This window comes from Hyla sarda, chromosome 13 (genome assembly GCF_029499605.1).
Source record: "Hyla sarda isolate aHylSar1 chromosome 13, aHylSar1.hap1, whole genome shotgun sequence".
Lineage (NCBI taxonomy): Eukaryota > Metazoa > Chordata > Amphibia > Anura > Hylidae > Hyla > Hyla sarda.
The window spans coordinates 27,885,103-27,909,288 of record NC_079201.1 but is presented as its reverse complement, the minus strand read 5'-3'; positions in this window follow the sequence as shown (position 1 = coordinate 27,909,288).

Here is a 24,186-nt window from a genome sequence, read left to right as displayed (position 1 = left end):
TTTTTAAATAGAAGTAATTTACAAATCTGTTCAACTTTTTGGCGCCAGTTGATTTAAAACATATTTTTAACACTAAAGTACCCCTTTAAAGTAGCAAAAACACGGGGGGAATAAGAACTTGGCTAGATGGGGCTAGTCATCAGAATTCCAGGCATACCTTTTTCTTACCTTCATAGTCCTTTCTAGCACTTAGAAGCTTTTTTGTAATTATGCCTATGAGAGACAAATCCCAAGGGGCGTTCCCCAACATGGCAGGAGTCCAGGTAAGGGCAGCCCATGTCCTCTATATAAATGCTTAGTGGCCCACTTACATAAATAAAGAGGACGTAAGCTGGAGTAACCTGGGCCATGCTGGGGAACATTCCCTAGGCTTTTGAGTCTCATTTACATAATACCAAAAAGGCATCTCCCGACGTTGGAACGAACTATAGAGATAACAATTTTTAAAAAGGTATACTCAGAATCCTGATAACTAGCCATATAAAGCCATGGGCTTCTTTACACTCATCTTTTCCTGTGATAGGTCCACTTTAAAGGGGTACTCCACTGGCAGGCGTTCGGGAGTAAATGTTCCGAACACTGTTTTCACGCTGTGGGAGTCGGCCACGCCCCTTGTGACATCACGGCCATGCCCCCTCAATGCAAGTCTATGGGAGGGGGCGTGACGGCCGTCACGCCCCCTCCCATAGACTTGCATTGAGGGGGCGTGGGCGTGATGTCACGAGGGGCGTGGCCAACCCCATGCAGCGCCAAAACAGCGTTCGGAACATTTACTTTCGAACGCTGGCCAGCGGAGTACCCCTTTAAAGGGAAACCGACATCTGGCTACCAAAAACTGGTCAAATCGGAGAACCTACTTGTTGTTGAAAAAAGACCAGAGCCCATCAAGTATAACCTATATCTCTATTGTGTTCCTACTACGTTGATCCAGAGGAAGGCAAAAAAAAAACCTTATGAGGCTGATGCCCATTGCCCCATACTAGGGGGAAAAAATTCCTTCCCGACTCCAAATATGGGATTTATCAATATCTGGTTTTAATTAGATAAAAACCAACATGGGTGACACATTTAAGTGCCCTTCATACATACACAAAACACTTCATACATGTTCAAAAATAGAAGAAATGAGAGAGTAGCGTCTTGCCACCTTGGCTTGTGCTTCTTCACCAAAGAAAGGCAATGTAAGATTAAATAGAAGAACGCCGCAGCCATGGTAACCCAATCTCGCCTGATTCTACAAGCGTCTGTTCATTATGTGTCTTCTGCGAGGTCTATTGATTACTCCAGATACTTGGAGAATGCTCGACCGCCTCATCTTGGCTCATCTCGGCTAGAAGAAGTCTGCTGGAGGACCTTATTTTAGTAACTCAAAGACTTTCAATTCAGTCTTTTATGCACTTTTCTAAAGCAATGCCTGCATCTTTTGTCCGGCCCATAGAGCCCATATTATGTTGTGTCTTTTCTAAATGGAATGGAAGTGAAATAAGTGTGAAAGTTGTAAGACGTTGACCTGACCGAGCCACGTCTGACATAAGCGCTCTCCTTCCTATACGCACTTGGCCCTGTGTAAACAGAGTGGGGGAGAAAGCTAAACAAAATAAAGAAGAGCAGAAAGTTATTAGTAGATCCATTATTTTTTTTTTGTCAGAAAATACGTTTTTTTAAAGGAGTATTCCAGCCTCTAACACTTATCCCCTATTCACAAGATGAGGGATAAGTGACTGATTACAGGGGGTCTCCTGATAAAATGTGCGCATCCCCTCCATTCATTGCCTTGTTGGCAGCATAATTTGGCACAGACATGGCTCTGACCTTTGGTTAGGTCAATCCTTATTTATTTATGTGTACATTTTTTAACACTTATTATTTGGGAATCATTTGTTTTAGGGCTATCGATTTTTGTAATGAAACACATACCCCAGTGATAGGTCCTCTAGACCAATGGTTCACAACCTTCTTAAAGGGGTACTCCGCCCCTACACATCTTATCCCCTATCCAAAGGATAGGAAATAAGATGTCAGATCGGCGCGGTCCCGCTGCTGGGGACCCCCGGGATCCCCACTGCGGCACGGCGCTATCATTACAGCACAGAGCGAGTTCGCTCTGACGGGCAATACAGGGGCCGGAGGATCGTTACATCACGGCTCCGCCCCTCGTGACATCACGGCCCACCCCTTTCAATACTCTTTCCTAGGACTGTATCCACCTTTTCCAGCCCACCGGAGCACCTGAAAGCTGAACTAATTTACGCAGGATAAGTCATCAACTGCCGAGCCGAGAAGTTTGTGACGAATCTATGGGAGGGGGCGTGGCGGTCGTCACACCCCCTGCCATAGACTTGCATTAAGGGGACGGGCCGTGATGTCACGAGGGGCGGAGCCATGACATCACGCTGCTCCGTCCCCTGTATCGCCCGTCATTACGCACAGAGCGAACTCACTCTGTGTTGTAATGATAGCGCGGTGCCGCAGCGGGGATCCCGGGGGTCCCCAGCAGCGGGACCGCGGCGATCTGACATCTTATCCCCCCATCCTTTGGATAGGGGATAAGATGTCTAGGGGCGGAGTACCCCTTTAACCCCTTAAGGACCCAGCCATTTTACACCTTAGGACCCGGCCATTTTTTGCACATCTGACCACTGTCACTTTAAGCATTAATAACTCTGGAATGCTTTTAGTTATCATTCTGATTCCGAGATTGTTTTTTCGTGACATATTCTACTTTAACATAGTGGTAACATTTTGTGGTAACTTGCATCCTTTCTTGGTGAAAAATCCCAAAATTTGATGAAAAATTTGAAAATGTTGCATTTTTCTAAATTTGAAGCTCTCTGCTTGTAAGGAAAATGGATATTCCAAATAATTTTTTTTTATTCACATATACAATATGTCCACTTTATGTTTGCATCATAAAATTGATGTGTTTTTACTTTTGGAAGACACCAGAGGGCTTCAAAGTTCCGCAGCAATTTTCCAATTTTTCGCAAAATTTCCAAAACCACAATTTTTCAGGGACCAGTTCAGGTTTGCAGTGGATTTGAAGGGTCTTCATCTTAGAAATACCCCACAAATGACCCCATTATAAAAACTGCACCCCCAAAGTATTCAAAATGACATTCAGTCAGCTTTTTAACCCTTTAGGTGTTTCACAGGAATAGCAGCAAAGTGAAGGAGAAAATTCACAATCTTCATTTTTTACACTCGCATGTTCTGGTAGACCAACTTTTTGAATTTTTACAAGGGGTAAAAGGAGAAAATGGATTGTTATTTTTGTAGCCCAATTTCTCTCGAGTAAGCGCATACCTCATATGTCTATGAAAAGTGTTCGGCGGGCGCAGTAGAGGGCTCAGAAGCGAAGGAGCGACAAAGGGATTTTGGAGAGTAAGTTTTTCTGAAATGGTTTTTGGGGGGCATGTTGCATTTAGGAAGCCCCTATGGTGCCAGAACAGCAAAATCCACCCACATGCCATACCATTTTGGAAACTAGACCCCTTGAGGAACGTAACAAGGAATAAAGTGAACCTTAATACCCCACAGGTGTTTCACGACTTTTGCATATGTAAAAAAATATATAATTTTTTTTCACTAAAATGTGTGTTTCCCCCCAAATTTCACATTTTTGCAAGGGTTAATAGCAGAAAATACCCCCCAAAATTTGTAACCCCATCTCTTCTGAGTATGGAGGTACCCCATAAGTTGACCTGAAGTGCACTACGGGCGAACTACAATGCTCAGAAGAGAAGGAGTCATATTTGGCTTTTTGAGAGCAAATTTTGCTCGGGGGCATGTCGCATTTAGGAAGCCCCTATGGTGCCAGGACAGCAAAATAACCCCCACATGGCATACCATTTTGGAAACGAGACCCCTTGAAGAACGTAACAAGGGGTACAGTGAGCATTTACAACCCACTGGTGTCTGTCAGATCTTTGAAACAGTGGGCTGTACAAAATGTTTTATTTGCACAGCCCACTGTTCCAAAGCTCTGTCAGACACCAGTGGGGTGTAAATTCTCACTGCACCCCTCATTACATTCCGTGAGGGGTGTAGTTTCCGAAATGGGGTCACATTTTTTTTTTTTTTTTTTTGCATTTGTCAAACCGCTGTAACAATCAGCCACCCCTGTGCAAATCACCTCAAATGTACATGGCGAACTCTCCCTTCTGGGCCTTGTTGTGCGCTCCCAGAGGACTTTACGCCCACATATGGGGTATCTCTGTAGTCGGGAGAAATTGCATTACAAATTTTGGGGGGCTTTTTTCCCCTTTTACCTCTTGTCAAAATGAAAAGTATAGGGCAACGACAGCATGTTAGTATAAAAAATTTATTTTTTTACACTAACATGCTGGTGTAGACCCCAACTTCTCCTTTTCATAAGGGGTGAAAGGAGAAAAAGCCCCCCAAAATTTGTTAGGCAATTTCTCCCGAGTACGGCGATACCCCATATGTGACCCTAAACTGTTGCCTTGAAATACGACAGGGCTCCGAAGTGAGAGCGCCATGCGCATTTGAGGCCTGAATTAGGGATTTGCATAGGGGTGGACATAGGGGTATTCTACGCCAGTGATTCCCAAACAGGGTGCCTCCAGCTGTTGCAAAACTCCCAGCATGCTTGGACAGTCAACGGCTGTCCGGCAATACTGGGAGTTGTTGTTTTGCAACAGCTGGAGGCTCCATTTTGGAAACAGTGGCGTACCAGACGTTTTTCATTTTTATTGGGGAGGGGAGGGGGGCTGTGTAGGGGTATGTGTATATGTAGTGTTTTTTACTTTTTATTTTATTTTGTGGTAGTGTAGTGTAGTGTTTTTAGGGTACAGTCACATGGGCGGGGGGTTACAGACAGTTTCCTGCTGCGAGTTTGAGCTGCCGCGCAAAATTTGCTGCATCACAAACTTGCAGCCTGATACTCACTGTAAGCCCCTGCCCATGTGAATGTACCCTGTACATTCACAGGGGGGGGGGGGGGGACCTCCAGCTGTTACAAAACTACAACTCCCAGCAAGCACAGTCTATCAGTGCATGCTGGTAGTTATAGTTTTGCAACAGCTGGAGGCACACGGGTTGGGAAACACTGAGTTAGGAAACAGACAATGTTTCCCAACCAGTGTGCCTCCTGTTGTTGCAAAACCACAACTCCCAAACATTCTCAGGCATGCTGGGAGTAGTAGTTCAGCAACATCTTTAGAGCCAGATGTTGCCGAACTACAACTCCCAGCATGCTTGGAGTTGTAGTTTTGCAACATCTGGAGGGCTACAGTTTGCAGACCACTAATACAGTGGTTCCCAATCTGTTCCCTTCCAGATGTTGCAAAACTACAACCCCCAGTATGCCAAAACTGTCCAGGCATGCTGGGAGTTGTAGTTCTGCAACATCTGAAGGGCCAGATGTTACAGAACTACAACTCCCAGCATGCCTGGACAGTAAGGGCATGCTGAGGATGTGTAGTTTTGCAACATCTGGAAGGGCACAGTGGTCCAAAAACTGTGGACCTCCAGATGTTGCAAAACTGCAACTCCCAGCATGCCCAGACGCCAAGGGCTGTCTGGGCATGCTGGGAGTTGTAGTATACAGGGTCCCATTACAGCAATGCATGTCGCTTTACGGCGACGTGCATTGCTGTAAAGGGCCCGACCGCGGCTGAAGATCTACTCACCTGTCGCCGCCGCCGCCGTCTTCCTCGCCGGGATCCGGGTCTTCAGGGACGAGGTAAGTACCGGGGCCGGTCCCCAGCACTCCCCCGTCCCCCGCCGCGTCCTCCGGTCCTCCTCCCGTCCTCTCCGGACTTCCAGGGGCCGGGCAGGGCGGGAGGAAGTAACCGCCCCCCCCCTGCGATTGGTCGGTTAATTAACGGATCGCAGGGAATAGGAGGAGGTGGCAGGCTTGCCACCTCACTCCTATACTCCAGCATGGTCCTGGCTGTCTGTGACAACCGGGATCATGCGAAATTACTGGGTGGTCGGGTCCCAGAGACCCGATCAGCCCGGTATCGCCGCAGATCGCAAGGGCGATTTCCCTTGCGATTTGCGGCGATCGCCGACATGGGGTGCCTACATGGCCCCCCTCGGCGTTTGCCCTGGATGCCTGCTGAAGCATTTCAGCAGGCATCCGCTTCCGATCTCTGCCCGGCGCGCGGCAGGGACCGGAAACCGCCAGGGCGTAAGTTTACGCCCTGGGTCCTTAAGTACCAGGGCGCCGGGGCGTAAAATTACGCCCTGGGTCCTGAACAGGTTAATGCCGTGACCCTTTAACACAGTTTCTCATGTTGTGGTGACCCCCAACTAGAGATGAGCGAACTTACAGTAAATTCGATTCGTCACGAACTTCTCGGCTCGGCAGTTGATGACTTTATCCTGCATAAATTAGTTCAGCTTTCAGGTGCTCCGGTGGGCTGGAAAAGGTGGATGCAGTCCTAGGAAAGAGTCTCCTAGGACTGTATCCACCTTTTCCAGCCCATGGGATATGACAACAATATATGATATGAAGTCAAAAGCTTCCTCCTTTGTTTATTTTCCTTCCCAACAAGGATTAGGAAGGAAAAACTGGGCAACGCCGGGTACTCAGCTAGTATATATATAAATAGGAATTAAACTAGTAGGAATGAATGAGAAAAACTAATACAACATGAAGTGTATCAGACCTTATGTTTGTGTTGACAGATACTTTATTTGCATTAGTTGTGATTTCTTCTCTCTAACTTAAAATTATGAACACATTTACTTTTTTACAAAGATTGTTTAGTTATAGATTGTAGAAAACATATACATTTAGATATAGATCACACAGAATGTTTTTCAGACAATATATGGTGAAAGGGTATTTTGGTATATTCTTCTCTATGTATTCTAGGTTTTTATACATCTTACCAGGCAGTTAAAGAGTTAAACCCAAGGTGAAAGGTTTACCACATTTCCTAGACACTGTTTTTGCTATACTTTAATATTTTAATAAATACATATTGATTTCATGTATCGATTTCCTCTTATTCCATAATATTTGGACACTGTGATACTGCAAGAAGCAGGAATCTAGGTTAGTGCCATGTATGCAGCAGCAGAAAATACACTGCTCAAAAAAAGAAAGGGAACACTAAGATAACACATCCTAGATCTGAATGAATGAACTAATCATATGAAATACTTTCGTCTTTACATAGTTGAATGCGCTGACAACAAAATCACACAAAAATGATCAATGGAAATCAAATTTATCAACCCATTGAGGTCTGGATATGGAGTCACACTCAAAATCAAAGTGGAAGACCACACTACAGGCTGATCCAACTTTGACGTAATGTACATAAAACAAGTCAAAATGAGGCTCAGTAGTGTGTGTGTGGCCTCCACGTGCCCGTATGACCTCCCTAGAATGTTTGGGCATGCTCCTGATGAGGTGGCGGATGGTCTCCTGAGGGATGTCCTCCCAGACCTGGACTAAAGCATCCGCCAACTCCTGGACAGTCTGTGGTACAACGTGGCATTGGTGGATGGAGCGAGACATGATGTCCCAGATGTGCTCAATCGGATTCAGGTATGGGGAAGGGCAGGCCAGTCCATAGCATCAATGCCATCCACTTGCAGGAACTGCTTAAACACTCCAGCCACATGAGGTCTAGCATTGTTAGGCATTAGGAGGAACCCAGGGCCAACCGCACCAGCATATGGTCTCACAAGGGGTCTGAGGATCTCATCTCGGTACCTAATGGCAGTCAGGCTACCTCTGGCAAGCACATGGAGGGCTGTGCGGCCCCCCAAAGAAATGCCACCCCACACCATTACTAACCCACCGCCAAACCGGTCATGCTGGAGGATGTTGCAGGCAACAGAACGTTCTCCACAGCGTCTCTAGACTCTGTCACTACTGTCACATGTGCTCAGTGTGAACCTGCTTTCATCTGTGAAGAGCACAGGGTGCCAGTGGCGAACTTGCCAATCTTGGTGTTCTCTGGCAAATGCCAAACATCCTGCACGGTGTTGGGCTGTAATCACAACCCCCACCTGTGGACGTCGGGCCCTCATACCACCTTCATGGAGTCTGTTTCTGACGGTTTGAGTGGACACATGCACATTTGTGGCCTGCTGGAGGTCATTTTTCAGGGCTCTGGCAGGGCTCCTCTTGCTCCTCCTTGCACAAAGGCGGAGGTGGCGGTCCTGCTGCTGGGTTGTTGCCCTCCTACGGCCTCCTCCACGTCTCCTGATGTACTGGTCTGTCTCCTCGTAGAGCCTCCATGCTCTGGACACTATACTGACAGACACAGCAAACCTTCTTGCCACAGCTCGCATTGATGTTCCATCCTGGATGAGCTGCACTACCTGAGCCACTTGTGTGGGTTGTAGACTCCGACTCATTCTACCGCTAGAGTGAAAACACCGCCAGCATTCAAAAGGGACCAAAACATCAGTCAGGAAGCATAGGAACTGAGAAGTGGTCTGTGGTCACCACCTGCAGAACCACTCCTTTATTGGGGGTGTCTTTCTAATTGCCTATAATTTCCACCTGTTGTCTGTTCCATTTGCACAACAGCATGTGAAATTGATTGTCAATCAGTGTTGCTTACAGAAGTGTGATTGACTTGGAGTCACATTGTGTTGTTTAAGTGTTCCCTTTATTTTCTTGAGCAGTGTAGTTCATCACTTTAAATGTTGGTTATGTCACTCACAGACATTACATTCACCTGATTAAACCAGCGCAAATGTAAGCTTGTTAACACGACCTCGAGATGCGAAAATGTGAGAAGACACCTATATAAAAATACATCTGCAGGTTACTTCGTATCATACCTGAAAACTGATTATAAAAAATAGTTTAGAGTCCAAATGGATATATGGGAGCTTTATAAAGTCTCCATACAGTATACAGATACAACCAGGTGAAGTACCAGGACAACCATTGTTTCTTGCTAACATAACTCTATGGAAACCTGGTAATTGGTTCTGAAGCCCCAAAATGTCATCCAAAAATAGGAAAAAGTGAGGATTAAACAAAAATTTTTAGATAACTAATAGAGATAAAGCAAATACTTACATATAAAAGTGAGAAAGATCTGCTGGGAGCTGTAATCACTGTCTATGTAGAGGACAGGAGACTCTTCAGGGTCCTGTACAGAACACACAGTGTCCCAAAAAAGTAACATGGAGCCGCCCTCACCTGGTGTCCAAAGGGGCAGCTAGCTGTGGCCAAGGTAAAGAGTAGTACAGAACATGTAATACCTTCCTGGACTGTAGGGGGCACTACCAGACACCAGTCAGTGCAAGCACTTCAGTAATACAGGAATTTTACCAGTGGTATGTCCATTCTGATTGGTCAGTTCTTCCAGCCATTGACACATTTCACAGATCTGTAGCATTGTATGTTGTGTATGTGTCAAGTTAAATGGTTCAGAAAAGATTATTGTATGTTAAAAACACTTTAACCTGAGGCCATAGTAAGTTGAGGGACACTGTACATTGTTGCACTCAAACAGGTCCCCGTCTATAAAGCCTAATGAGACAATTCTTTAAGAGAGGCTGTTATAGTAACTTCATCCCTCATATATCAGGACAGGAGAATGGGATTGCTGTGACCTCCATTCGGTGATTCGGTAAGAAAAATGTAATTAGAGAACATTTTGTAGTTCCTTTTGGCAACAAGCCTTTCTGTCCCCAGTTTTGCGTCTTTTATCAGTTTTTTACTTATTTTTTTCTATAGTTTATAAATGCTCCTTCACTACCTTCCTGTTTTAGTAGCATAACCCGTTTAGGATTCAGGGCGTACCTGTACGCCCTAGTCCCGTTACTGGGGTTTGAGGAGCTGAGCACGCTTCAAACCCTGTGGGTCCCGACTGCTATCAGGTGGCATAATTACCTGGGTCGGGTCCGCGCTGCTGCAGGCCTCCGCCGCGCGTCCCCTGCGTCGTTGCTATGCACGGCGCGGCGCATGACGTCAGTGCGCTGCGCCGTGCAGCGCATAGCAACGACGCCGGGGACGCACGCCGGACCCGACCCAGGTAATTATGCCACCGGGGATGGGGGGAGGCAACGGGGCAGCGGCACCGGCAATGGGTGCCGCTGCCCTTTCTCTCCCCCTGGCTGTCGGCGCCGGCAATGGGGCGCCGGTACCGATAGTCAGGGGGACAGAACGGGCAGCGGCGCCGATAGCCAGGGGGAGAGAAGGGCCGGCAGCAGCGCTCTAGACCCCAGGAAAGGCAGGGGGAGAAGCGGGCAGCGACGGCCTCTCTCCCCCTGCCTTTCCTGGGGGTATATCGGCGTATAACACGCACATAGACTTTAGGCTAAAAATTTTAGCCTAAAAAGTGCGTGTTATACGCCGATAAATACGGTAATCATATGTGGTATCGCCGCATGCCTAAATGTCTGAACTATTAAAATATAAGGTTAGCTAAACTGCACGGTTGATGGCGTACACATAAAAAATACTAAAGTCCAAAGTTGTGCATTTTTGTCACTTTATATACCATAAATAAACCATACCATAAAAAAACAAAAATGGTACCATTAAAAACTACAGACCACGGCACAAAAACTTTGCCCTCATATATGGAAAAAAAAAGTTATAGGGGTCAGGAGAAGACAATTTTAAACATACAAATTTTGGGGTAGTTAAATAAAATAAAAGTAGTAAAATAAAAATAAAGCCTACATTAATTGGGTATCTTTGTAACCGTATGGACCTACAGAATAAAGATAAGGTGTCATTTTTACCAAAAAGTGCACTACGTAGAATTGGAAGACCCCAAAATTTACAAAATGGTAGTTTGTTTTTGTTTTTAATTTCACCTCACAAATAGGTTTTTTTCTTGTTTTGCTGCAGATTATGCTGTAAAATAAGTGATGTCATTACAAAGTATAATTGGTGATGCAAAAAACAAGGCTTTTTAGAAGGAGAGGAGGAAAAAAATAAGTGCAAAAAGGAAAATTGGCCTGGTTCTTGAAGGGGTACTCCAGTGGAAAAAAAAAACATTTTTTAATTGACTGGTGCCAGAAAGTTAAACAGATTTGTAAATTACTTACATTTAAAAATCTTAATCTTTTCAGTACTTATCAGCTGCTGTATGTTCCACAGGAAGTTGTATTTCTTTCTGGAATTCTTTTCATCCTCTCTACTGACACCTCTGTCTACCGTGTTTCTCCAAAAATAAGACCGGGTCTTATATTAATTTTAGTCACAAAAAACAGGGCTTATTTACAGTATGTGCATTGAACAACATACATTGCCCCCCAACCCCGATGATAGGCTGAGCCCACTGTCATGTAAGAAGCCGGCCGGCTCCTTACATGACAATGTGCTCAGCCTATCATCAGCCGAGGTGGGACATCGCTGCGGCCGGTGATAGGCTGAAGGCTCTGTGATGTTCCCATCCCCAGGAAGCAGCAAGAACAGCGGAGGGACCATGAGGCCGGTTCCTTAGCAACGGGGGAACGGAGTACAAAGGTAAGTTAAATTTTGTTTTTTAATATTTGCAGCCCGGGCATTGCCTAGGTCTTATTTTCAGGGTAGGGCTTATATTGCAGCCCACCCCGATACTCCAGCTAGGGCTTATTTTCGGGGTAGGGTGTATTTTCTGGGAAACACGGTATGTCAGGAACTGTCCAGAGTACAAGCAAATCCCCATCGTAAACCTCCCCTGCTCTGGACAGTTCCTTATATGGACAGAGGTGTCAGCAGAGAGCACTGTGTTCAGACAGAAAACAACTCCAGAAAGAAATACAACTTCCTCTGGAGCATACAGCAGTTTATAAGTATTGGAAGGATTAAGATTTTTATATAGAAGTAATTTAAAAATCTGTTTAACTTTGTGGCACCAGTTGATTTTAATCAAAATTGTTTTCCACCAGAGTACCCCTTTAAGGCCAAAATGGGCTGAGTCCTTAACCCCTTAAGGACGCAGGACGTAAATGTACGTCCTGGTGAGGTGGTACTTAACGCACCAGGACGTACATTTACGTCCTAAACATAACCGCGGGCATCGGAGCGATGCCCGTGTCATGCGCGGCTGATCCTGGCTGCGTCCGCCATTAACCCCTCAGGTGCCGGGATCAATACAGATCCCGGCATCTGCGGCAGTTCGCGATTTAAATGAACGATCGGATCGCCCGCAGCGCTGCTGCGGGGATCCGATCATTCATAACGCCGCACGGAGGTCCCCTCTCCTTCCTCCGTGCGGCTCCCGGCGTTTCCTGCTCTGGTCTGTGATCGAGCAGACCAGAGCAGGAGATGACCGATAATACTGATCTGTTCTATGTCCTATACATAGAACAGATCAGTATTAGCAATCATGGTATTGCTATGAATAGTCCCCTATGGGGACTATTCAAGTGTAAAAAAAAATGTAAAAAAATGTAAAAGTAAAAGTAAAAAAAAAGTGAAAAATCCCCTCCCCCAATATAAAAGTAAAACGTCCGTTTTTTCCTATTTTACCCCCAAAAAGCGTAAAAAACATTTTTTATAGACATATTTGGTATCGCCGCGTGCGTAAATGTCCGAACTATTAAAATAAAATGTTAATGATCCCGTACGGTGAACGGCGTGAACGGAAAAAAATTTAAAAAAGTCCAAAATTCCTACTTTTTTAATACATTCTATTTTTAAAAAAATTATAAAAAATTTATTAAAAGTTTTTTATATGCAAATGTGGTATCAAAAAAAAGTACAGATCATGGCGCAAAAAATGAGCCCCCATACCGCCACTTATACGGAAAAAGTTAGAGGTCATCAAAATAAAGGGATTATAAACGTACTAATTTGGTTAAAAAGTTTGTGATTTTTTTTAAGCGCAACAATAATATAAAAGTATATAATAATGGGTATCATTTTAATCGTATTGACCCTCAGAATAAAGAACACATGTCATTTTTACCATAAATTGTACGGAGTGAAAACAAAACCTTCCAAAATTAGCAAAATTGCGTTTTTCGTTTTAATTTCCCCACAAAAATAGTGTTTTTTGGTTGCGCCATACATTTTATGATATAATGAGTGATGTCATTACAAAGGACAACTGGTCGCGCAAAAAACAAGCCCTCATACTAGTCTGTGGATGAAAATATAAAAGAGTTATGATTTTTAGAAGGCGAGGAGAAAAAAATGAAAACGTAAAAATTAAATTGTCTGAGTCCTTAAGGCCAAAATGGGCTGAGTCCTTAAGGGGTTAAAGGGGTACTCCGGTGGAAAACTTTTTTTTTTTTTATGAACTAGTGCCAGAAAGTTAGATATTTTTGTAAATTACTTCTATTATAAAATCTTAATCCTTTCAGTACTTTTTAGCAGCTGTTTGCTACAGAGGAAAATCGTTGTTTTTTTATTCCTTTTTTTTGTTGTCCACAGTGCTCTCTTCTGACACCTGATGCTCGTATCAGGAACTGTCCAGAGCAGGAGAAAATTCCCATAACAAAATGCTGCTCTGGACAGTTCCTGACACGGACAGGTGTCAGCAGAGAGCACTGTGGACAACACAAAAAAGAAATTCAAAAAGTAAAGAATTTCCTCTGTAGCATACAGCTGCTAAAAAGTACTAAAAGGATTAAGATGTTTTAATAGAAATAATTTACAAATCTGTAACCAGTTCATTTCTGGCACCAGTTCATTTAAAAAAAAAATTTAAAAATTCCGCCGGAGTACCTCTTTCTGTGAAAGGACAGACAAAAGTAATCACCGGCTGATGTTTTACAAAAATACAGAGTTCTTAGGTGTACTGTAGCACATTTTTCTTCCCTCATAAGTGCATAAAACATACTTACATATACATAGTGTACTATTTTGTACCTGTTAATCTATCAAGGGCCTATATACTGTGAAAGGACAGACAAAAGTAATCACCGGCCGGTGTTGTACTCAGATACTTTTTTAAGTGTACAGTAGGGCATTTTTCTGCCCTCATCAGTGCATACCACATACCTACATCTAAGTAGTGTACTATTCTGTACCTGTTAATCTGTCAAGGGCCTAGATACTGTGAAAGGCCAGCCAAAAGTGCACACCTGCTTCTGTTCTAGACAAATACTGTTTAAGTGTAGTGAAGTGTATTGCACTCCCCTCATAGTATGCCAGGCAGAGAAGTGCCAGGACATGCACAGAGGAGTGGCAGAGGCCTAAATTCTTCAGGCAGAGGTTGCAGCAGATTAGGGGCAAGTGGCAGCAGGAGTCACAGCGAGAGGCCTGATCTCCCAGTATCAGCTAGCGGTCGTGTCTTGACCAGCAAACTATCTGCCGTTGTCGATTGGTTAACACAGTCATCCACTTCATCACAAGTGACATCTGACACCCCCAGTCAACAGTCGGGTTCCTCAGACACAACTCTCAGTTGGCATGGCCCAGGAGCAGTCCCTGTTCTCCCATTGCCTCTGTCCTATCCTGTTCCCTCCCCTTATCTTATGCTGTGGGTTCAGCTCCACTATTCACTGAGGACGATCTACTAGAATACAGTTAGGAGCTACTGCCCAGCCAAGAAGTGGAGGAGACATCCGCCGCTTCCTCCGCTAGGCGGGCAAGTAGTGATGAGGAGAGTGACATTGGAGGCAGTGTTGCCAGGGTTCAGGGTCCTGAAGCAGACACTGTTGAGGAACCTGAGGAGGACATCAGTGACGTACAGACACTTGTTGATGAAGCCGATCGCAATTGGGAGTCGGGTGCAGGAGGGGCTTCATCATCAGGAGAAGAGATTTAAGGTTGCCCATGAGGCAGCAGCTGAGCCAACAAGGTGGTAGCATGGTTGGCAGTGAGAGACCACCTGCTTTGTGGCAGCCTACCTTCCCGGGAGGTAGTGGAACAGGGGTTCCTGGAGTCGGCGGCAGTAGCAGTCAATCAGTGTGGACTGTTGGTGGGAAAATCAGCTACTCGGCAGTGTGGCAGTTTTTCATCAGGCATCCGGAGGAGGTTCACATAGCCACATGCAAGATATGTTGGCAGAAGGTGAAGCGTGGCCAGGGTCCCAATGTTGGTACCACGGCCCTGCGTCAAAATATGCTTCACCACAATAAAGCAGCCTGGGAGAACCGTGGCTCCAATGTAGTGGTCCAGCCTGCTGCATCACCCAGTGGCACGCCGCTCCCTGTTTCAGCCAGCCAAGGCTCCACCACCTCAGCCGAAGGGAGCTGTGTGTCATACCCTCCTTCTGTCGCTCCAGATGCTCCTGCTCCTCCTACTTTTAGTCAGCCATTCCACCAACAATCCATTCGCGAAGCCATGTCCGAGAGACAACAGTATGCACCCACTCATCCAATGGCGCAGAAGCTGAATGTGCTCTTATCTAAGTTGCTGGTGCTGCAGTCCCTCCCTTTTCAAGTGGTGGACTCTGCACCTTTCAGAGAACTGATGGCTTGTGCCGAGCCGAGGTGGAGAGTGCCAAGCCGTCATTTCTTTGCAAAGAAGGCAGTACCAGCCCTGCACAATTTTGTGGAAGAGAAGGTGGTCCAGTCCTTGAGCTTGTCGGTGTGTACCAAAGTGCACGGCAGTGCCAACGTGTGGAGCTGTAACTATGGTAAGGAACAATACATGTCCTTTATGGTTCACTGGGTGAATGTGGTTCCTGCACAGCCGCAACAGTAACTTGGACATGTCACGCCACTTCCTCCTCCACGCTCTCAGGCCATTGGTCCTGTAACAGTGTGCAACTCCGCCTCCTCATCCTCCTTGTCCTCGGCCTCCACTGCTCAGACAAGTCTCAGTGGCCCTTCAGCATACCATGTGTGCAGGGCATGGCCGTGTCAGGCTGTTCTTCACATGGTTTGCCTTGGCGAAAAGAGTCACACAAGGGAGGAACTGCTAATAGTCATTCGTAAAGAAATCAGAGCATGGCTTACTCCATGAAAACTGGAAATGGGAACCATGGTGACTGACAACGGGAAGAACATCTTGCATGTGCTGCGACAAGGAAGGCTGAGCCATGCGCCCTGCATGGCACATGTGTTCAATCTGGTTGTGAAGTAGTTCCTGAAGTGTTCCCCCCCCCCCTTTGCAAGACATCCTAACAATGGGAAGGAAACTTTGCATGCACTTCAGCCACTTGTACACCATAAAGCACACCCTCCCTGAGCTGCAGCGTCATAGTCAGATTTGTGACGTTGCCACACGTTGAAATTCCACCCTCCACATGATGGACCGACTGTACGAACAGAGAAAAGCCATCACCGATTTCTTGATGATCCAAGCGGATAGGGGTACACCCCTGTATAACTTCAATGTCAACCAGTGGCAGCCCATACGTGACACCTGCTGTTTGCTCTGGCCCTTTGAGGAAGCCACATTATTAGTAAGTCGCCAGGATTATGGGATGAACAACGTCATTCCACTGCTTCATTTCTTACAACATGTGTTGGAAACTATGGCTGGTCAGGGCACTGTAGACGTGGCATCTACATCTCACGGCCACATGAGCCCTGTGGGGGCTGAACTGGAGGAGGAGGAAGGGGAGGGGCACAGTGGAGCACAGTTTAGGTTTCCCAAATGGGTGGTTTTTCTAGTAATCTGACAGGAGAGGAGAAGCAGGAGCATCCAGAGGAACTAGAGGGTTATAAGGAAGGTGAGACAGAAGACCCAGACACACTGTGGCAGTGGAGATGGAGGCAGGGAGTCCCTCCGAGTCAGTTTCACAAATGGCACGATGCATGCTCACTTGCTTGCGTAGTGACAGCCAAATTGTCACCTTTTGGCAGCGGGATGACTTCTGGATCTCCAGCTTATTGGACCCTCGCTACCGGCACAAAATGGGGTCCTTTTTTATACCCACTGAGAGGGAGGACAAAACGACCTACTACAGAGGCATCCTATGTAGTCAGTTGGCCAATGCCTATCGGCGCCATCGTCCATCCACTCGCAGCTCTGAAGCGGGGGCCCCTTGCGCTCACCTTGCACTGCCATGGCTGCTGGGGAGGGGTGGGGTGGCAGGAGCAGTACCAGCTCCATCAGCAGCAGCCTGAGTCTGCAATCGCTGATGAGTAGCTTTCTTCACCCGCATAGTGAAGCAACTCATCAGCAGCAGGTAGACCTGGAGCAAGACCTTAACCAGTGGGTAATGGCATACCTTGACGTGCCTATGCCAACACACCTTGAAGATCCGCTGGACTTCTGGGCAGCCAAACTTGATTTGTGGCCGCAACTAGCAGAGTTTGCCCTGGAAAAGCTGTCCTGCCCGGCTAGTAGTGTGCCATCAGAGGGGGTGTTTAGTGCAGTGGGGGCCATAGTCACCCCAAGGAGAACTAGTCTGTCCATGAAAAATGTGGAGAGAGTGACCTTTGTGAAGATGAATCAGGCATGGATCAGCCAGGATTTCCAACCACCAATGCCTGATGCATGAGAGTAGATTGACCATGGTGCCACAACAACACTTCACAAATATAGATAGTGCCAAACAGATTTAAGGCCCTGCTTCCCAGTTACAAACATTCCTCTGCATCAGATCTTTTTTCACCAACCGTCGTCACCGGGTACTGGTATTGCCACTCACACCACACCACTCAGGACTCCTGATGCTGCTGCTGCTACCTCCAGGGTGTCTGATTCAGCCACTATATGGTCTCTTCTCATGGTTCAGCCAACTCCAGGCTGTCTCATTCAGCCACTATATGGTCTCCACTCTTTCTTCAGCTACCTCCAGGCTGTGTCATTCATCCAATATATGGTTTGCTGATGCTTCAGCCAGCTCCAGTCTGTGTCATTCAGCAACTACATGGTTTAGTGATACTGCTGGGCCTAGGACATTGCCTATATATGTTTATGGTAGCACTAGGTACCATACATCTTCAAAATTCATCTTTTATTCTTAGAGATTGTGAGGCCCTATTGTCTCCTCATCTGCCGCCAACTCCAGGCTGTGCCATTCCGACACTATATGGTCTCCTCATGCTGCCACAAACTCCAGGCTGTGCCATTCAGACACTATATGGTCTCCCCATGCTGCCACAAACTCCAGGCAGTCATTCAGCCACTATATGGTCTCCTCATACTGATGCCACCTCCAGGCTGTCTTATTCAACCACTTTATGGTCTCTTCTCATGCTTCAGCCAACTCCAGGCTGTGTCATTCAGCCACTATATGGTCTCCTCCTACTACTGATGCCTCCTCCAGGCTCTGTCATTGTGTTGCCATCTGACATGTGACTCCTTGTTAGATTTGGTCCTTTGTACCCACACGCCGGGGCCCGGGACACTAAAAATTGGTAGTTAAAAGTTCAATTTCAAAACCCTCAATTTTAATTTAAAAATCTTAAATTTCTATTTAAAATTCTTAAATTTTAAAGGTCTCCTTATGCTTCTGCCAACTCCAGGCTGTGCCATTCAGACACTATATGGTATCCTCATGCTTAAGCCACCTCCAGGCTGTGCCATTCAGCCATTATATAGTCTCCTCCTACTGATGCCACCTCCAGGCTCTGTCATTGTGCTGCCATGTGACATGTGACTCCTTGTTAGATTTGGTCCTTCGTACCACACGCCTTAATTTCAATTTAAAAATCTTAAATTTAAATTTAAAAATCATACATTTCAATGGTCTCCTTATGCTTCTTCCAACTCCAGGCTGTGCTATTCAGACACTATATGGTCTCCTCATGCTTCAGCCAACCCCAGGCTGTGTCATTCAGACAATATATGGTTTACAGATGCTGCTGGGCCAGGGTCTGGGCCTAAAAAATCTTTATGGTAGCACTAACTACCCAAAATCTTCAGTTTAAATTTCAGAATTCATCTTTTAATCTTAGGGATTGTGAAGCCCTAGTACTCATGCTGCTTCCAACTCCTGGCTATGCCATTCAGACACTATATGGTCTCCTCATGCTTCAGCCAACTCCAGGCTGTGTCATTCAGGCAATAAATGGTTTACTGATGCTGCTTACAGTTCGCTCATCTCTAGTCAGTTTATTTCTTTAGAAAAAAAAAAAATATCTCCAGACTGGCATGTACAATTCTGTTCTAAATTGCCACCCAAGTCTGTACAAGCAGAGGGAGACTGAACTTTTAAGAAATTACTCTGCATATAAACTGTACATGTAAAGGTGAAGAATTGAAATTTACTGTGCAGAGCAAGTTTGTGCTAGAGTAAAAGGTTTTCTAATATATGGTAGAGCTATATTCTCCCAAGTAATAAGCTAAATGGTAAACACAGAGCGGGAGGACTGTTCAGCATGATTCACACAATGTTTGCCAGTGCACATTTTAGCACTCAGCCATAATATGCTCTTAAAGGGGTACTCCGGTGGAAAACTTTTTAAAAAAAAATCAAATGGTGGCAGAAAGTTAAACAGATCTGTAAATTACTTCTATAAAAAAAAAAATCTTAATCCTTCCAGTAGTTATTAGCTGCTGAATACTACAGAGGAAATTCTTTTCTTTCTGGAACACATTGCTTTCTGCTGACATCACAAGCACAGTGCTCTCTGCTGCCATCTCTGTCCATTTCAAGAATTGTCCAGAGTAGAAGAAAATCCCCATAGCAAACATATGCTGCTCTGGACAGTTTCTAAAATGGACAGAGATGTCAGCAGAGAGCACTGTGCTCAGGATGTCAGCAGAGAGCTCTGTGTTCCAAAAAGACAATAATTTCCTCTGCTAATAAGTAATGGAAGGATTAAAACATTTTTTTATAGAAGTAATTTACAAATCTGTAAAAATTTCTGGCACCAGTTGATTTAAAAAAATAAAATAAAAATAAAAGTTTTCCACCGGAGTACCCTTTTAAAATGGCTACAAAGCATGCCCTATTGGCTGTAATGGGAATACATTCCACATACACATGTATCAGAAAACCAAGGCTACCGTCAAAATTTCTTACAGGTATTTTACAGTGTATTTTCCGATACCAGAAAACTCTGCTGTGTGCATGTACCCTTAGGACCCATTCACACGCCAGTATACAAATTCTGCTCAGTAATTCTGGTACAGTAGCCTCCTATTGTTTTCAATGGCCTTCTGCTACACTATGCACACAACAGAATTATTTTGGCGGAAAATTCTGCTGCGGAAATTCTAAATCCGGACTCTGCAGAAAGAATGGACATGTTTGTTTTTTATAGCAGAATCCTATCGGAAATGCATTGTCATCTATGGAGATGGCGCATTTCCGGAAGGTCCTAGTGCCGACTGGTTCAGTCGGCACCTGTCGCACACAGAATGGGCGCCTGGAATTTTTCTGGGCGGATATTCTGCCATGTGAATGAGCTCCTATGGTAGAAGTCTGAACATCCAGAATCCTTTGAATGCTGTACTACAATAATTCTAATATTGGTAAATATTGCATTCTCCAATTTCAAATATTATAGTGATATAAAAGGTGTTAATAGAGTGATAAATATACAATAAAACCGTGTCATTTATACCATAGCATAGAAAATTAAGTGGCACTCACCCCGTCATTTGGGTATGCTTTATTACATATATGCGCAGTACTTGTCTTTAATGTTCAGCCTACGGCCATTTTGCCTGTCTCTTACATCCTGAGAAAGCGTAGGAGGTACACGAAATGGCCGTAGGCTGAACTTGCAACATAAGTACCACACCTGCTTTGAATTATACAACAATGTACCACATTGTAGTACAAAGCACTTCTTAAAGGGGTATTCAGATGGAAAATAATTTATTCTAAATCAACTGGTGCCAGAAAGTTAAACAGATTTGTAAATTCTATTAAAAAATCTATTAAAAAATTCTATTAAAAAATCTTAATCCTTCCAGTACTTATCAGCTGTCGTATGTTCCACAAGAAGTTCTTTTCTTTTTGAATTTCTTTTCTGTCTGTCCATAGTACTCTATGCTGACACCTCTGTCCATATCAGGAACTGTCCGGAGCAGGAGAGGTTTTCTATGGGGATTTGCTCCTACTCTGGAAAGTTCCTGACATGGACAGAGGTGTCAGCAGAGAGCACTGTGGTCAGACAGAAAATAAATTCAAAAAGAAAAGAACTTTCTCTGTAGAAAACAGCAGCTGATAAGTACTGGAAGGATTAAGATTTTTTTTTAAAGGGTATCTTTCATTAAAAAAAACTTTTGATATATTATAGATTAATGTATGCAGGATAACTTTCCAATAGCATGTTATTAAAAAATAGGCTTCTTTCTATTTAATTTTCCACTTTGAAAAAATGACCACTAGGGGTCTCCCTACCAGTCCTTTTTTTTATAGATTTCAGACTCATGCTGGAGTCCTAAATCTCAGACTGCAGCCGGGACACAGACAAACTCAGCACTGCTCCCTGCCAGAGAGTTTGTCTGTGTCCCGGCTGCAGTCTAAGATTTAGGACTCCAGCATGAGTCTGAAATCTATAAAAAAAAAAAGGACTGGTAGGGAGACCCCTAGTGGTCATTTTTTCAAATTGGAAAATTAAATAGAAAGAAGCATATTTTTTTTATAACATGCTATTGGAAAGTTATTCTGCATACATTAATCTATAATATATCAAAAGTTTTTTTGATGATAGGTACCCTTTAATAGAAGTAATTTACAAATCTGTTTTAAGGGAAACTCCCATGGAAAACATTTTTTTTTTTATTTATTTTTTTAAATCAACTGGTGCCAGTAAGTTAAACAGCTTTGTAAATCACTTCGATTAAAAAATCTTAATCCTTCCAGTACTTTTTAGAGGCTGTATACTAAAGAGAAATCCAAAAAAAGAAATGCATTTCCTCTTCTGTCATGACCACAGTGCTCTCTGCTGAGCAGGAGAAAATCCCCATAGCAAACATATGCTGCTCTGGACAGTTCCTAAAATGGACAGCAGAGGTCAGCAGAGAGCACTGTGGTCATGACATCAGGGGAAATGCATTTCTTTTTTGGATTTCTCTTTAGTATACAGCCCCTAAAAAGTACTGGAAGGGTCAAGATTTTTTTTATAGAAGTAATTTACAAATCTGTTTAACTTTCTGGCACCAGTTGATTTAAAATAAACTGTTTTACACCAGAGTACCCCTTTAATGACCGGGTGAGTGACACTTTATTTTCTTCATGTATGTTGTTTTATTTTTTCCAAAGACTGGGCCCCTTGGTATAAAAAGACCAGGGTTGCAAAACTACAATTTCCAGCATGCCCGGACAGCCAAAGGCTGTCCGGGCATGCTGGAAGTTGTAGTTTTGCAACAGCTGGAGGCACCCTGGTTGGGAAACACTGAAGTAGAGACTACACCCAGCACTACTGCCCCCAGCTTGACTGAAAGGGCAGTGCCGGTCCACATACTCACGCCAGTGTTGAACCATGTCGTTTATCAATACTAACTAGTAAGACATATTTTACTATATGTGTTAGTATTTACTACTATGTTTTTTTACTCTATTTTATGTATCTACACCTGAATGATATATTCAACCTCTCCATATCAATTTTACATGATTATTTGTTGCATTTATTTATTTATTCGTTTATTTATTTATTTATTTTTTATATAACTGTTTATTTTTTATATTTTATAAACAATTTTTCATTTTAACAGTAAGGGAATCAAAAAAGAAAAAACAGACATTGAAAACAAATAAAAAGAAAATATTTATTTATTTATTTTAAGGTTTTATTTACTGTGCTAAGTGTTCATAGACTCTAAAAGGCTAAAAAACCAACTAGTGCCCAAAGCTTCAGGAATATAAAGGTTAGTCAACAGCGAACTCTAGTGGTAAAAAAAAAAACCAAGACTGTAGTACATGATCATGGCCCGAATGTAAGTCCCTGAACATAAGTTTACTAGTATATACTGTACTTTGTTGTTGAGCGATCTAGGATAGGATGCATAGGATATGTACATAAAAACATAAAAAAACACAGTAAAGCCCACTGGTTTACCAACCTACTATGAATTCACAGACAGTCCTTAAAAAAGGGGGGTTCTTTTTATGTGTTTTATTTGAAAAATGGGAAAAGGGTGGTGATAAAAAATTTTATTAGGGGGGGGGTGAATATTTTTCAAAACTTTATTTTATTTATTTTTATTTTTTTTTAACTCTGTGGTCGGGTTCACACTACTGAACTTCCAACCGGAATTCTGCTCAGGAATTTCGGTTGGAAATTCCGCTGCTTGAAGGTTAACATGTAGGTGAATGGGTTTTCCGTTAACCCATTCACGCAGCGGAATTTCCGTCAGAAAAACGAACATCGAATCTGCTCAGTTATCTGGCGGAATCCGCCCTGTCGTCTGTCGGGACGGCAATGTCCGTGAGGTCCTAGCGCCGACTGATTAAATCAGCACTGGCCGTTATTAAAATCTCCGAACAGAAATTTTCTGGCCACAGATTCTGTAGTGTGAACCCGGCCTACGGGTTACTGAAGGCTTGAATTTTCCACATCCTCCACCCATTTTATTTCTAAGGGTACGTTCATAGGGACGGATCCACAGCGTATTTTACGACGAGCGTATTTTCCACCAATGATGGACCCTACAGTGCTGCCTCCATCTGTGCCTGCTCATAGCGGCAATCCGCCACTATGAGCAGACACACTGCCATGTGCGAGTCGCACAGTATACTCGCACACATTGTGGTTGCTCTTGGCCTAGCTCAGGGCGCAAGGGGAGCGGCCGTAATGTGTGCGAGTATACTGGGCATGAGCACAGCGACTCACACATAGCAATGCGTCTGCTTATAGCGGCAGATTTCCACTATGAGCAGGCACAGATGGAGGCAACACTGCAGGGTCCATCTTTGGTGGATCCGCAGCGTAAAATACGCTGAGGATCCATCCGTGTGAACGAGCCCTTAAAGGGTTACTGCGCTCCCCAGCGAACACTGTGTTCGGGCTTACATGTTCACGCCCGCCCCCTCGTGACGTCACGGGCTGCCCCCTCAATGAAAGTATATGGGAAGGGGGCATGACAGCCGTCGCGTCCCCTTCCCATAGACTTGCATTGAGAGGGCGGGGCCTGACGTTACATAACGGGGCATGACGTCACGAGGGGGTGGGCGTGAACACGGAAGCCCGCACACAGTGTTCGGAACTCAATGTTCCGGACACTGGGGAGCGGAGTAACCCTTTAAGCTATTAAAGGAGATATCCAGTGGTGAAAAACGTATCTCCTATCCTAAGGATAGGGGATAAGTCTCAGATCGCGGGGGGGTCCGACCACTGGGCCCCCCCCCCGGGATCTCATTTACAGGGCCCCGACAGCCCGCGGGAAGGGGGCGTGTTGACCACCTCACGAAGTGACACGCCCCCTCAATACAACTCTATGGCAGAGCCGGAGCACTGTCTTCGGCAATCTCCGGCTCTGCCATAGCGATGTATTGA